At 36.0% G+C, this 13,282-nt stretch overlaps 1 non-coding gene across 1 annotated transcript; it reads right to left on the bottom strand.

Moving 5' to 3' along the window:
• Positions 1 to 12,850: 12,850 nt before the first annotated feature.
• On the bottom strand, positions 12,851 to 12,980 carry LOC126021066 (small nucleolar RNA SNORA22). Its single transcript, XR_007499680.1, has one exon. It is a non-coding gene; the product is annotated as a small nucleolar RNA SNORA22 (small nucleolar RNA).
• Positions 12,981 to 13,282: the final 302 nt, after the last annotated feature.

Genomic DNA, 13,282 nt, shown 5'->3' with positions numbered 1-13,282 from the left:
TGCCTTGCACATGATCCTTGACATCCCATATGGTCCTCTAACCACTGCCGGGAGTGATTTCCTGGGTGCAAAATCAAGATTTTTCCCTTGAGAACCAAGTGTGGTCAAAATAAAGAATATGTTCACATAAATATGTTCATAATTGTCACATAAACTAGAAACAACCCAGTGTCTATAAAGAGATGACAGATTAAAAAACTATACTGTATGATGAAAAGAGCAAAAAACAGTTATACAACAACTTAGTCGAATACATTTGTATGAACATATTCTTTTGCTTATAAGAAATTTTAGAAAGGGCAAAATTGTAATTGCAGGTCAGTCCATAGTTTCCCTGAACCAGGGAAGAGATTAATTACAAAAATATATAAAAATGCTCCTTTTAAAGTTAATTGGGGATACTTAAAATATTATTGTGATGATACTTGTTATTTTATTATTCTTTCACCAAATTCTAGGCTTTCATAATTGTGTACAATTCTACTTAGATTTTAACCAGTGCAATTTTAGTAAAACAAAATTTTAAAATCAACAACTTTGTAGTATTTTATATGCCTAATTCTTGATTGTTAGATCATTTAACTACATGTAAGTATAAACTGTAAAACAATAAAATAAAGCTATTTATTTACTTCCTATAGTAGTCCTCAAACTGATATAACTGATATATATATATCAGTTATATATTATATATATATAACTGATATAACTGATATAATCCTTGGGATATTGTTTAAATGCTGTTTCATAGGTCTTGCTCCATAAATTACATAAGAGCAGTCAAGGGGGAAAACTATATTTTAATGGATTCTAAAAGTGATTATGATGCTTGGCAAAATTTGTAAATGACTAATCTGGTGTATAGGCTGAACTTGAAGTAAATATAATAATTTTCTGGTGTATGTTAGAGACATTTGAGAATAGTGTCATAAAAGACACTGAAGCAATGGTCATTATCACTGACTAGATAGACTCAAAAGGGGCTCAAAGAATGGCAAAGTAACCTACTAGTATTATAAGTCATATGATAAGCCATTGATCTCCTACCCTAGCTGAAAGTCCATTATCTCAAGACATAGCTACTTATTAGTTATTTGGCATCTTCAATAGAATCTATCCACTGCATGCCATTCCTTGTCAAAATTAAGTATAATATAATATATATACATATCAACATAATGCTGGTGCATAATGAATACACTGAAACTTAAAAATAGTTCAGAAACTTTAATAAGAAATTCATTTCTAACCTCACAGAAGGTTGACTCTGGCTATTTCATTAAAGGTGTCGTAATGAAAGCACAGAATTCATGCTTTTTAATTGTTTAGAGCCCACTTTTTATATTAGAGCTTATCTTAATAAATGTCATCTCTTAGCATTATCATTATATATTATATAATAATTTTTAATTAATATTATCATCATAATCTCAGTGATATTGCTATCCATAAACCATCCTCATCCAATTGCATGAGTTTACTACTGATTTATTATTTTGTGCTATTTAATGAATAATTCTCATGAGCCTCCAGACATCTATTTGTCTGTTAAAATGAAACCCAATGATAGACACTATTTTTAATAAGCCATTTTAGATAAACCCACAAGGGATTATGCAGGGAAGAGTTATTTTTATTTTAGAATAATGTTTATTAAAAATTAAGAATATTGTATATAATTACTTTATTTAACCACCATGGTTATAAAATTGCTCATGATTAAATTTCTGTTATAGAATGTACACCGTCTTTTACCAGTGCACATTTCCCATGGTCAATGTTTCCAGTTTCCCTCACACCCACTTACCTCTGAAGCAGGCATTTTACTTTTCCCTCTCTTACATTCTCTTTCCTTTTTGACACTGTGGTTTACACTATTGTTAATGAAGTGACTATGCATGTCACTTTGTTCCCTTTCAGCACCCAGTTCTTGTTCAGAGTGATCAGATCCAACTATCATTATCATAGAGGACCCTTCTCTACTCTAATTTCACTTACTGCTCTTTGTAGCAAACTTCCTATGATGGATTGGTCCTCCTGGCCCTTGTCTCTATTATCTCTAGATAATATTATTATAATACTATCTTTTATTTTTCTTACATCCCACAACTGAGTGAGATTATTCTATCTCTCTCCCCTTGACTCCTTTCACTCAGCATAATAATCTCCATACCCATCCATGTATAAGCAAATTTCATTATTTCATTTTCCCTAATGGCTGCATAGTATTCCATTGTCTAGATATCAGTTTCTTTAGCCACCCATCTAATTTTTCGACATTTGGTTTGTTTCCAGATTCTGGCTATTGTATATAATGCTACAGTGAACATAGAAATGCAGAAGGCTTTTCTACATGTTGTTTGGGGTTCCTAGGGTAATTCCTACAAGTAGTAATGCTCAATTTCTCATTTTTTGAGAAATATCCATATTATTAACCAAAAAGGAGACCAGTCTACATTCCCACCAGCAGTGAATGAGAGTCCCTTTCTTTCTAGCATCTACACTAGGCCTGGTTGTTCTTGTTCTTTGTGTTATGTGCCAGTCTCTGTGGTGTGAGATGACATCTCATTGTTGTTTTGATTTCCATATTTAGGAAGAATGTTTAAAATGTCTAAAAATACAGCCAAAAGTATCAAACCAGGACAAAAGATGACAATAAACCCCCTTCAGCTTTGATGGTACTTCCCAGATTGTCCTTCTAACCACATTTTCTCTTTTGTTTTCTGGTTTCTATTTTCCTTAGCTTTTGGTAGAGAGCCTGCCATTTTAAATAAGTGAACAGGGGTGATTCTGCTGAGTAGTGACATCAAGAAGTCAATGGCAAGGTCTTCCCTCTTTCACCTCCATGAGCTACTCTTGCAGGGTAGTCAAAAATTACAAGTGTTTACCCAGGTACATATATCAAACACAGCAACATGATCCATCCTAAGGGTTCTATATGATCCCCATCATTTAGCTTTATACAGAGTAATAGCTGGTGCTTTAAAAAGTATTCATTATCCAATGAGATTGAAAGATATTCACATTTTCTAGTTTTTAGAGAGGCTGCCCTTAGCAGAGATAATCTATATGTGACTTACACTCGATTTTATGACTCTACATTCCCTGGCTCTTTCCTCAATTTCATGACCATATTTAAGCTGATAGAAATGATGTAGTTTTTTTTTTAATGATGTAGTTTATAGGTAAGTAAAAATTTTTACTTTCCTCAGCCCTTGGGGTGGCCAAGTAGGAAGTGAGAAGGAGCCAGTGTGCTATGTAGTCAACCTATGTTCAATAACAACATCCCATGTTTTCTTCCAGTCCAACAGGAGTGATCCCTGAGCACAGAACCAGGAGCAAGACCTGACCACCACCAGCTATACACCCCACTTCCAAAAAAAAATGACATAGTCTACTCTGATCAATGAGAAGGTCTTTTTCCCAATGTGTTCTGTGGACTGTAATTTGTAATATCTCAGGCACTGATATATGTTATCTGAGATCTATATATTTGTCATCTTGTGAGTTTTCTCCATACTTCAAAGCAGGGGCATTCGTGATTTCAACTATTTAGACTCAGAGAATGCGAAAATGATAATGCTCTATGCATACAATTATTGATGCTGACAGAATGGAAAACAGGGAAGAAGTTATATGCATTTGAGACTTGCAGTCAAATAACCAGTCCCCCTGTCTCGCCAGAATTTCTCATACTGGCACTCAAATAGAAAGCAGAGAGTAAGGGCTGAACTCTCCAAGACGCAGAGCAAAATGAAGAGTAATCCAGAGTGGACTTTTGCTCCACCATCCCCACCTTTACATCAGTTTCTTACCTCTATGCCTGAGGTGCTCTAGCCCTAGATATTTGTAAATCGTTTCTTTTTTATTATTATTTGAAACCATTGTGATTTACAAAGTCTTTCATAGTTGGGTTTCAGACATAAATGAATCAGGGCCAATCCCACCACTAGTGTCCACCTTCATTCAGTGTTCCTAGAGTGTATCCTATATGACAAAACTTTGTCTGCCAGCCTGCCATTATAACATGCCCATTTTAAGTTTAGGTTGTTAAACATTGGTTTTCTTGACTAAGTTGTTATTGAGTTTGGTTTGGATATTTAGTTCTGTCCTTTTGTAGCACTACAATTGCACCTGAGACTGCTTGGCCCCTGTCCCGCAGACTTTGATATTTGGGTTTTTCCTCTTCCACTCAGTTTCATTCCTTTTTGCTATATTCTGGGTGTGTTCAAGACAACTCCCATTTAGACCATTACATTTTTACATTCTGTAATTCTAATACTATTTATAAGTAATATCATTCTGTAGTTATCCTTAATTTGCTGGCTTACTTCATTCAACATAATATCTTCCAGTTCCATTTAAGTTGTTGCTAATTGCATGATTGTATCATTCCTTATAGCTATGTCATATTCCATTGTATATACGTATTACATCTTCATCATTCACTTGTCTGTTGTTGGATGTCTAGTTGATTCCAACTCTTGTAGGACTGAATGCTATAATGAATAGCGGTGTGCATACTTCCTTTTAGATGAATGTCTTCTGTCCTTGGGATATATACCTAAAAGAGGGATTGGTGGGCCATATTCAGCTCAATTTTGAATTTATAGAGAAACCTCCATATTACATTCCCTACGGTTGGACCTGGCAGCATTACCACCAAAATGGATAAGAGTTCCTTTCTCACCGCATACCCCTCATCAGAGATTTTTTTCCATTATTTTTTGATATGTGTTATACTCACTGGTGTAAGGTGATATTTCATTGTTGTCTTGATTTGTATTTCCCTGATGATAAGTGACCATGAACATTTTTATGTATCTGTCTGTTCACTTCTTCTCCCCATTTTTGATTGTTTTTATTAGGTTTTGTGGAATCAATCGTTGTTAGTACTTTGTGTACCCTAGATAGCAAACCTTTATTTTATGTGTTGAGAGCAAAAATTTTCCCCAACTCAGTTACTGTCTTCTAATTTTAGTTCATGTTTCTTTTACCATACAGAAACTTTTTAGTTTAATGTAGTCCCATTTATTCAGATGTGTTGCTATAGCCCTTGACATTGGCCTCCTCTCATAGATTTCTGTGAGGTATAAGTCTTGGCGTGTTCTGCCTATGTTTCATTCAATGCATGTTATGGATCCTGGTCTAATCTTACGGTCTTTAATTCACTTAAATTGAATTTTTTGTGAGGTATGGGATATGAATCATCTTTAGTTTATTATATGTGAATATCCAATTGTTCCAACACCATCTGTTGAAAAGACTGCCTTTATTTCATTTCAAGTTCTTGGTTCCTTTGTCAAAGATTAGTTGCCCGTATACTTGGATGTTTGTCACTGGATAGTCTATTCTAAACCACTGGTCTGAAAGTCTGTCTTTGTTCCAATACCATGCTGTTTTGGTCACTATGGCTTTGTGATAGAGCTTCACATTAGGTGATGAGATGCTTCCCTGTTTCTTGTTTTTTAATATGCATTTGGCTATACTTGGTCTTTTATGACTCCACACAACCTTTATAATTGATTGTTCTAAGTCCTTGAAGAATTTTGTCTGAATTTTAATGAGAATTTTATTGAATCTTATAATAATTTAGATAAGATGGTCATTTTGATGATATTTATTTCCAATCCATGAGCACAGAATGTTCTTCTATTTTCTTTGGTCTTCTTCCATTTCTTTCTTAAGAGTTTTGAAGTTTTATGGTATAGGTCTCTCACTTCCTTTGTTAGGTTGATTCCTAGGTACTTGATAATTTTGGACACTATTTTAAAGAGTACAGACTCTTTGATCTCTTTCTCCACTGAGTTGTTATTTGTATAAAGGAATGTGACTGTCTTTTGTGTATTGACTTTATAGCCAGACACTTTCTATATTGGTTTATTATTTCTAGTAGCTTTTGTGGACTCCTTAAGCTGGGGTCTCAAACTCTCGGCCCACAGGCCGTTTGTGGCCCCCCATACCACATTTTGTGGCCCTGCACTAGAGGAATCTTTTTTTGTTTTGTTTTGTTTTAGTTGTTTGGGTCACCCCCCGCAATGTTCAAGGCTTACTACTGACTTTGCACTTAAGTATCACCCCGACTTTGCCTCCTGCAGCCCCCAGGTAAATTGAGTTTAAGACCCCTGCCTTAGCGTCTTTATTGTATACATTATGTCATCTGCAAATGGAAATAGTTTGACTTCCACTTTTAATTTGGATTTGTCTGCTTTCTATTGCTAGGACTTCTAATAGTACATTGAATAAGAGTGTAGACAGTGGACATCCTTGCCTCATGCCATATCTTAGTGGAAAGCTTTTAGCTTTTAACCATTAGAAATAATGTTGGCTGTGAGATATTTTTTCTGTTTCACTTTATTTATTTATTTATTTATTTATTTACTCACTTGATGGTGTCCAGGGGTTATTCCTGGCTCAGAAATCACTCCTAGTGTGCTCTGGGGACCCTTTAAGGATACTTGAAATTGAGCAAGGCAAGTGGACTATAGCTCTGGTCACCAAATACATATATTTTGGTAAGAAATAGGATTTAAGTCTCATTTGAAATATCTTATTTGGTAATTGAGAATTGAGTCTAAATAGACTACCTCTTTAACTTCTCCCTAAAGGACTGATTTTTTTCATTCCCCAATCTATTTAGTAAAGTTTAGATAACTGTCTTTGTGAGTAATTTAGACTCTTCTCTTTTCCTTTTTTAATATCTTTTTTATTTAAATATCTTACAAATATGATTGTGATTATGTTTCAGTCATGAAACACCCCCCCCTTCACCAGTGCAAAATTACACCACCAATGTCCCAAGTCTCCCTCCATCCCACCCACCCCCACCTGTACTCTAGACAGGCTTTCCAGTTCCCTCATACATTCACATGATTATGGTAGTTCTCAGTGTAGTTATTTCTATAACTGAACTCACCAGTCTTTGTGGTGAGCTTCAGGAAGTGAGCTGGAAGTTCCAGCCCTCCTCTCATTCTCTCTAAGGATTGTTGCAAAAATGACTTTTATTTTTCTTAAAACCCATAGATGAGTGAGACTATTCTGCATCTATCTCTCTCCCTCTGACATATTTCACTCAGCATGATAGACTCCATGTACATCTATGTATAGGAAAATTTCACAACTTTATCTCTACCAATGGCTGCATAATATTCCATTGTGTATATGCACCTCAATTTATTTAGTCATTCATCTGTTGAAGAGCATCTTGGTTGTTTCCAGAGCCTGACTATTGTGAATAGTGCTGCAATAAATATAGCTGTGAGAAAAGGTTTTTTGTATTGTATTCTTGTGTTCCAAGGGTATATCCCTAGGAGTGGAATAGCTGGGTCGAATGAGAGCTCAATTTCCAGTTCTTGGAGGAATCTCCATATTGCTTTCCATAGAGGTTGGACTAGACAGCATCCCACCAGCAGTAGATAAAATTTCCTTTCTCTCCACATCCCCACCAGTACTGATTGTTCTCATTCTTTGTGATGTGCGCTAATCTCTGTAGTGTGAGTTGGTATCTTATCATTGTTTTAATTTGCATCTCCCTGATGATCAGTGATGAGGAGCATTTTTCATGCGCCTTTTGGCCATTTGTATTTCTTTTTTATCAAAGTGTTTGTTCATTTCTTCTCCCCATTTGTTGGTGGGATTAGATGTTTTTTTTCTTGTAAAGTTCTGTCAGTGCCCTGTATATTTTGGATATTAGAACCTTATCTGATGAGTATTGGGTGAATAGTTTCTCCCACATGTCAGTGGGTGGCTCTTGTATCCTATATCCTATGGGCACTATTTCTTTTGAGGTGCAGAAGCTTCTCAGATTAATGTATTCCCATCGGTTTATCTCTGCTTCCACTAGTTTGGAAATTGTAGTTTCCTTCTTGAAGATGCCTTTAGTCTCAATGTCATGGAGTGTTTTACCTACGTGTTGTTCTATATACCTTATGGTATCAGGTCTTATATCAGGTCTTTAGTACATTTGGATTTTACCTTCATACATGATGTTAACTGGGGGGTCTATGTTCGCTTTTTTGCAAGTGGCTAACCAGTTCTGCCAGCACCACTTGTTGAAGAGGTTTTTCCTGCTCCACTTAAGATTTCTTGCTTCTTTGTCAAAGATTAGGTGATTGTATGTCTGGGAAACATTGTCTGAAAACTCAAGCCTATTCCACTGATCTGAAGGTCTGTATTTATTCCAATACCATGTTGTTTTTGATAACTATTGCTTTGTAGTACAGTTTTAAGTTGGGGAAAGAAATGCCTCCCATTTTCCCTTTTTCCTGGGAGGCTTTAGTTATTCGAGGTGTTTATTGTTCCAGATGAACGTCATAAGTGTTTGATCCACTTCTTTGAAGAATGTCATGGGTATCTTTAGAGGAATCAAATTAAATCTGTACAATGCTTTGGGGAGTATTGCCATTTTAATTATGTTAATCCTGCCAATCCATGAGCAGGGTATGTGTTTCCATTTCTGTGTGTCCTCTCTTATTTCTTGGAGTAGGGCTTTATAGTTTTCTTTGTATAGGTCCTTCATGTCTTTAGTCAATTTGACTCCAAGATATTTGAGTTTGTGTGGCACTAATGTGAATGGGATTGCCTTCTTGACGTCCATCTCTTCCCTATCATTATTGGTGTATAAAAAGGCCATTGATTTCTGTGTTTTAATTTTGTAGCCTACCACCTTGCTATATGAATCTATTGTTTCTAGAAGTTTTTTGGTAGAGTCTTTAGGGTTTTCTAAGTAGAGTATCATGTCATCTGCAAACAGTGAGAGCTTGACTTCTTCCTTTCCTATCTGGATTCCCTTGATATCTTTTTCTTGACTGATCGCTATAGCAAGCCTTCCCTTACTATGTTGAATAGGAGTGGTGAGAGCAGACAGCCTTGACTTGTGTCAGAATTTAGAGAAAGGCTTTTAGTTTTTCTCCACTGAGGATAATATTTGCCATTGGCTTATGGTAGATGGCTTTAACTAGATTAAGAAAGGTTCCTTTCATTCCCATCTTGCTGAAAGTTTTAATCAAGAATGGGTGTTAGACCTTATCAAATGCTTTCTCTGCATCTACTGATATGATCATGTGATTTTTATTTTTCTTCTTGTTGATGTTGTGTATGATGTTGATAGATTTATGGATGTTAAACCATCCTTGCATTCCTGGGATGAAACCTACTTGGTCGTAGTGTATGATCTTTTTAATGATGTATTGGATCCTATTTGCCAAGATTTTGTTGAAGATATTGCATCTGCATTCATCAGGTGCGGGGTCCTGCAAGCCCCCCGGAGGGGCCCGGCCAGCGGGGATCAGTCGAGAGGCTCACGGACGGCCGCACCTTTATTTTGCAAGGCTCAGATCACACCACACCTGTAAGAAATCTGGGAGAGGTTAATAATAAATGGCCCAAGACATAAACTCTGTTCAAAGGCGTTTATTGAGGTCCAGCACCTCTTTATATAGGGAAGGTGAAGGAGGCAGGCAAAAGGCAATGTCAATCATTCTTTTGGCATGAAAATTACTTCATTATTCCAAATAAGGCAAGTGGGCAATACTTCTTGCAGTATCCATGGAAACATCTTGTGACCTTCTAGCTTCATTCCTAACTGCTTAACTATCAGGAGGTGGTGGAAGATGTGCTTGCCTCAATGATCTTGAACAGACAATGTAACATACACTTATTGATAACAGCCTCGTTGACTCCGGAATGTAGTCTTAAGGAGTGAGGCCCTGTCTCTGATAATGGTACCGGGTAGTGTTGCTCTCCTCTGGGCTAAAATTAATTATCTCTTGCAGCTGCACATTCCTTTCTCTTTGGCCCAAGAACTTACAGCAAGACTGCACGTAGCCTTTAGGTGAAAGGCTGAACTAAGGCAGAAAGTATAGAAAAATAACCTCAAACAAGTCACAGTCCCCAACATCTCCCCCTTTCTCTTCTAATAAAAGAAGAAAAGTTGTGAGCGGGTGGAAGAACCGTGTCTTAGGCTACAAGGTTTGACCAGGTTGGACACGGCCAAAGCCGCATTTAAAAGATGGCTACAAGCGCCGTGGGTGTGCACAGAGATTCGAATTATGCGTTGTAGCCTTTTAGGGCCGTGTCCTAACTGGGACCTTGCTAATCCCGTCGTAGATATCTCCACAGCCGAGAGCACAAGTACTGGAGCGAGCTCCGTTTGTTAGCTAAGCGCTCTATCTCCTGAAAACTTAGTGGCTGAAAGGGCGGCTTGGTGGCTAAAGCCAGGTTTTCACAGGAGTCACGTGGGGTTAGATGTTGGTAGTTAACCTGAACAGAGGTTTTTGCCGTCTCATCTACCTGGTTTTTAACAAGGGCAGTAAGTTTGCGGAAAGCCCATGGGTCAAAGGAAAGGAGCAGCATGAGGCTAATAAGAGGGTCCAAAATAGTGGACAGTAATGTATGTATCCAAGGAGAAGAGAAAAACCAACCCTGTTACCAACCTTGTTCTTGGTCAAAACGTTTCTGGAACTCCTTCATACCGTTACCAATACGTAGAACACTATCCCTAATTAATCCAGTTTTGTCTTTAAATACACAGCATTGTTCCTTAAGGGCCACACAGACTCCCCCTTCCTTTATAAGGGCGAGATATAAACCACGACGATTTTGAAGCACAACATCTGCAAGGGAACTAACAGTATCAGTGAGAAATTGTAAGCTATGTTTGATTTCATTAATGTTTTGTTTTACAGCCTGAGTGAGAATGCGAAAATTGGACTGAGTGGAAACAAGGAAGCAAATTCCTGTGCCAGCGCCGGTAGCGGCGCCAACAGCAAGGAGGACTGCAAGGGTAACAGTTGTAAAGGGCTCGCGACATCGGCGAGAAATGGAAGGATAAGGGTAATGGTTAGAGGAGGAGGATGGGCTAGAAGGCAGAGTTCGTAGCTCACAACCTGCCCAACAGTGAGTTAATGACGCTGAGGCTGAACTTTCCAGAGAAGAAGTTCAGAGTCATTGGTGTAGATAGGAGATTTAAACGTTGTGATGCTTTCATAAAACGGCAAAACCGGTGAATAGCAGATCCAACAGTGTTCATAGCTGGTGTTAGAGAGTGCCTGGGCAGAGGCATTGACCATTTGCAGGATGAGGTTCAAGGTGGAAACCGACCAACAGGTTTGATGGTTATTCTAGGCATTAACAAAGCTAAAACATAATAATTATGATAAGCAAGAAACATCTTAGTAACAATATGGGGAGAAAATCTAGTGGAACAAACAAAATAAGTGGAGTTGGGGGCTTCAATGAAGATGGAAGAGTTGTTAACAATAATGGTTTGATTGCAAATGTTTGATTGTTGAACAGGGGGGCACATATATGGTTTGAGTAAGCAAAGTTCCACGACCGTGATTTGTTTGCAATGGAGGTTGTTGGTGGCAGTGGTGGGCATCCAAGGCAGCCAGGCAGAGTGCCCAATTCAGCATTGTCAAAGGTGGAGTCCGTCAGAAACAGGTTTGCAGGAATGGCGGCTAGCAGGAGGTTTATAAGAAAACAGCTTGGCAGGAGGCAAAATGGTTACTTCATATAAAAATTAAGAATTTACTTAGTCTTCTGGCCTGGGTTTACAGGCAGAAAACATTAGCAATTTACATTACACTAGTTATTTTTGAATACCACGGGAATGTTATTTGACCTCTGTTAGACTTTGGCATAAAAGAAAATTTATAATTAACAATTGCTAATTAAAAAAAATTTTTTAAACTGAATATAAAGGATTTTTCTTAAACTTCTAGTTATTATGTTAAAGCTGGATGCTATTTTTTAGCCATAAATACATATTCTATAGGCCTGAACTTACACATAGCAGGAAAGCCAGGTGACTGCAAAGTCCAGAAATTTTCCAGGGAAAAGTTATCCCCGATGGCCATTGAGAAATCTGGGGTTTGCTATCCCCCACACCCTCCGCCATGTTCTTAGAAGGACAAAGCTAGCTTAATACATAATTTTTAACACATGATTTTTAGTTGCAAGATGCCAGTTTGTGAACTGACCAGACTGAACCAGGTTGAAAAAATTAATTGAAATTTGAAAAATGGATAAGGCTTTAAAAATTGTATTATTATAAAATGTAGAGATAACAAATAAACAGACAAAACAAAACAACACTAAACACAACATTTTACACTTGTGGCCACTTTCATTCATCACAACAGACACATAAACAGACAAAAGGATTGATTTAAGACTTATTTATAAAAAATTGACAAGCGCTTTTAAATATTTAGCTAGCATGTTTGTGAGAAGAAAAAAAATTTTTGTAGAAAAAGTTTTTTTAGTTTTGAGAAGTACTTAATGTAGATGGAGTGGAACTTTGCTGAAAATAAATTTTAAGGTTTAGATTTAACACAAAACATTTTTAAAACAATTTTAATTTGAAGTTTAAAACATTAAGTAAAATGGTTAATGAGCACTGTAGAAGGAGTCTTCACTCTGAAGTATGAAATCATTTGCTGTAAATGAATAGGTTTTCTTTAAATTGGTTTTACAGTAGAACAGTAAGACAGCTGCAATAAAGTGTTAAAATTTTTATGATTAAACACAAGAGCATGAACTATGATTATTAAAGGTATAAAAAACTGATTTTAAAAAACAAACAACTGTTTTTACTATGAAGACTTTATGTGAATAATTTGTAAAAAATATTATATACTAAATTAACTAAATGCTTAGATTATTATAAAATATAGTTAAAGACATTTGATACATTTACACACCTAGAACTTAAGACTAAAATTATATTTAATACTAGTTAATTTGCTTATAAAGTTTAGTTACTTTTATATATTACTTATAAAATTATATATAATATATTTTTCATTTATATTATTTTTTCACTGCGACACAAATATACAGATTTGTATAATGTGCTGATATTTTGAATGCACTTAAAATAATAGTTCTTTCAATGCAGAAATAAAGAACAACCATTGCTGTAGCACAAAGTTAAAACTAAGGGTACTATAAAGCACACCTAGGTGTTCACTGTGCATTAAATTAACTATATTGTTTAAAAAGGCTAACTACATTATTTTTCACATAATTTTGTAAATACTTTAAAATAAATTAAATTTAATAAATTTAATAAATAAAATTAAAATAAAAATTTTTAATAGAAATATAAAAGACTTAAATTTAACACTATTGTGTTTATTTGGATTTTAAAACACTAAGAAGTTTTTCTTTTACCAATATTTTGTTATCTGTAAAGTGACAGAATTATGACCTTGCTTTAAAATTTTCTGAGAGGCACGAAAAAAAAAAAAAGTTTATTGCTCTTATCTTCCTGTTGCTT

This window comes from Suncus etruscus, chromosome 10, assembly GCF_024139225.1.
Source record: "Suncus etruscus isolate mSunEtr1 chromosome 10, mSunEtr1.pri.cur, whole genome shotgun sequence".
In the NCBI taxonomy this organism is placed as follows: domain Eukaryota; kingdom Metazoa; phylum Chordata; class Mammalia; order Eulipotyphla; family Soricidae; genus Suncus; species Suncus etruscus.
Note: the sequence above shows the minus strand (reverse complement) of the source record. Positions and strands in the feature narration are given on the sequence as shown.